The following is a 3,609-nucleotide window of genomic DNA, read 5'->3' on the forward strand; positions in this document are numbered from 1 at the left end:
TCATGTTCTCTTCCATGAAAGCGTCCCGGGGTTGCTCACCTCTTCTAAAAACACAGATGCCGTTTACAGAATGCAAAAATATCTGCAACCACCTGMAGAAAATAACTGGATGCCTGTCGCATTACTGTTGATATTTCTGTTTGTGATCGTTTTGTGGTTCTCACTGAGCTAAAGCTTTGATCAACAAACCAATGGAGAAACACACAACGTGTCTCATTATTCAGTAATGTACATTAATCGAGTTGAAAAAAAAAAAATTTCTTATTCTTTTATGATTAATTGTGAAGTACGAAATAAAATGAAACATTTATATACTGTAGACCTTAATCTTTATATATGTATAAAAAAATATGTGCTCTTCCAGATTGTATTAGAAACTTTCAACATTTTTGTGCTTCTGTCTTATTATTCACGTTTGTTTTCTTTGCTGTCATTTATTGTTTTCATTCTTTGTGTCGTAAAATTAAAACATCTGGAGGGAACAAGGAAATAAAACTACTCAGAAAACTCAGAAGTCTTAAGTTCTTGGAATACTTTAAGTGTCAGCAGTGACTCTTTATGTYATTGAGAATAGAAAGAGATTCTTCCTTGCTGAAGTTTTACAGACAGCTGAAACAGAAGCATCTTGTTTGACTAATTTTGGCTTCCTGCTCCACCTGAGCCATATTAAAGCTCTTTGGTTAAAGCCCAGAGTATCTTGGTCTTCACTGTAAAATGCAYTGTAAAATAAAGTGAATTTTATTTTAATATGTATGCAAACATGTTGCCTCAAAAAAGAAAAATCAAGGTCTCAAAAGTTTTAAGTATTAGTAGCTGTACATTTTAACCCAACAACAAACTTGATCATTTTGAGTAAGTTTTAGTGACACAAAATGATATGTTGTAATTACTTCAACAATTTTTTAAAATAGCTGAATGTTTATCATTTATCAGTCTACTTTATGAATATATATTAGCTAAGGAGCCCATGCTGCACAGCCTTACTTCTTATTTCCTAATCTTTCTTTTATCAGTTTTTCCAGTTTTTTCTTCCTGACCTGAAAAATCCCCAGAGTCTTGGGATTTATCTGGACATTAGGATAMGTTACGTGCTTTTTATCTCACTAAGAATGAAAGTGAAAGTGTCTGACTTCTYTAATAACCTCTGATTCAAGCCAGACAGTCACTTCATGCTGCAGCTCCCACTGCACAAACTCCWCTAAGAAACTATTTTTGCTTGTTTGTTTTTCTGGAGCCTCATTTTTACAGTAAAGGTAGGAAACCTCAAACCCTGTTGATTTTCATTATGACTACAGCATTTAGTTTCCTTTATAATTTTTTTWAAATTATTTTTACATTGATGCTATTTATATTATATATAGGGTTTATTGAATAAATCTTTCAGTTTATCCCAGGAATGAAACGATGTGTTGTAAGAGTGAAAATGGAGCATTAAATTATGTTTTATAGACTCAGAGGCCTGTCATAAGTGTAATCTATCTCTGCTGTCGGTGTGAAAGGGCAGGTCTAATCTCAGTGATGTTTACGCTTCTGGTAACGTTGTTTAAAGCAAATCAAACTCATCATGTTGGAGATANCTAAGAAACTATTTTTGCTTGTTTGTTTTTCTGGAGCCTCATTTTTACAGTAAAGGTAGGAAACCTCAAACCCTGTTGATTTTCATTATGACTACAGCATTTAGTTTCCTTTATAATTTTTTTWAAATTATTTTTACATTGATGCTATTTATATTATATATAGGGTTTATTGAATAAATCTTTCAGTTTATCCCAGGAATGAAACGATGTGTTGTAAGAGTGAAAATGGAGCATTAAATTATGTTTTATAGACTCAGAGGCCTGTCATAAGTGTAATCTATCTCTGCTGTCGGTGTGAAAGGGCAGGTCTAATCTCAGTGATGTTTACGCTTCTGGTAACGTTGTTTAAAGCAAATCAAACTCATCATGTTGGAGATATCCTGGCCTCCACTGACACAGCAACCTGAGAACAGATGATTTGGCAGAAGAGGACAAATAGCCTCCGAGTCATTTAAATGCTTTCAGTTTACAGAGTTAGTCAGAGAGCAGTTTGTGTTTCATCTCTGTAGAAAAGCCGAACTGATCAAACTGCTTTGTTTCTCTTATTAGACGTCAACATGTACCAGACCTCTGGAGGTGAGCATCACCATTGCAGGAACCGATAGAAGTCGTATTCCAGCTCTGGTTTTAATTTTTATGAATTTTTTTTAATGAATTTTTTACCGATGGTAATCAAACTTATCAGTATAAGTATACTGATACTTATATCAGTACTGATAAGTATCAGTACTGATACTTATATCAGTATAGTATACTTTGTTTGATTAACAAACAAAGTATAAGTTTGTTAATCAAACTTATACTTATCAGTATAAGTTTGATTAACAAACTTATGCTGGTAAGTAGTATTAGTTTGATATACTTATACTATATGACTTACAAATTTGATTATGACTCATAAGTCATAATCAAACTTATCAATATAAGTTTGATTATCATCTGTTGTATTTCGTTATTTCACTTAGTTAAAGTCCACACCATCACTTCTGGGGAGACGTTTGGTGCTGATGAAGAGCTGCTGAGTAAAGTGAGGAAGAGGATTCAGCTGACTGTCACACACTGGCTGGAAAGCCTCTTCATCATCGTTTTCTGTCCCATCACCTCTCGCGTTGGGTCGGATGTGGAAGCAGCCATGAACAAAGTTCCAGGTACCAGTTTTATAATCCATGTAGTCAAGTAATAAAACCAAAGAAACAACAACACACTCTAAGAATGTCAAACCTTCCCTTCATCTTGTGTTCTTCTTCTTTCAGCAGGAGAACAAAATGTCGTTCTGGTTCTGATGCACCACACCCGAGACGAGGGCTACTCCACAGCTGGAGTGATCTGGTCTGATCAATATCCCAACGTCATCCTGGATGTTCATGTTCTCTTCCATGAGACKGTGCCAGGATTGCTGAAGTGTGCTAAAAATACAGAGGCAGTCGATCAACTGATCCGCGAATTGGATCAACGGTCTCAGAACCAACAGATCAGGCAGATCAGACCCATGGAGTCACGGGGTCTAATTAAAAGGCTTGATGAATGTTGTTTCCCTTATTGGAAGATTGTAYTCCTATTTGCTCTGGTGTTGTTGGTCATCTTACTTCTTGTCATTTTCTTGTCGTAGTTTAGAGATCAGCAAATTGAAAATAAATAAAGGATGTCCTGATTACTGTTTGCTTCAATAAATAAAATGTTTAGTCACCAATAAACCCCAAAATGCATGATATTGTGTACTGCAACAATAAAACAATTGGGAAAAAAGAACTTTGATTTATTTATTATATGCTGGAATGAAGCTGCACAGTAGAACCACTGTGTTGCAACTAATAAAGAGAGATAAAGACTTGAGTTGAAGASTGATGAATATGCATGATAACACAACGTGCATTGGTTATTATGGATATAATATATGTACTTTTTAGTTTTGTGCTAAGTTTTTTTTCTAGTTCAGATACTGTAGAAGAATATAATTATATTAATAGTTAAAAGTTATGTTAATTCACATTAAGATATGTTTTACTGAAAAGGAATGTATTATGTCGAATGT

The 3,609-nt window shown here is 34.4% G+C and overlaps 1 long non-coding RNA gene across 1 annotated transcript; it reads left to right on the top strand.

Annotated features, from left to right (window-relative positions):
- The first annotated feature begins 1,167 nt into the window (after nt 1-1,167).
- On the top strand, nt 1,168-2,744 carry LOC103481432 (uncharacterized). The gene is made up of 3 exons (XR_536292.2): nt 1,168-1,253; nt 2,127-2,153; nt 2,543-2,744. It is a non-coding gene; the product is annotated as an uncharacterized LOC103481432 (long non-coding RNA).
- The last annotated feature ends 865 nt before the right edge of the window (nt 2,745-3,609 follow it).

The sequence above is a fragment of the Poecilia reticulata genome, linkage group LG2 (genome assembly GCF_000633615.1).
Source record: "Poecilia reticulata strain Guanapo linkage group LG2, Guppy_female_1.0+MT, whole genome shotgun sequence".
Classification (NCBI taxonomy): domain Eukaryota; kingdom Metazoa; phylum Chordata; class Actinopteri; order Cyprinodontiformes; family Poeciliidae; genus Poecilia; species Poecilia reticulata.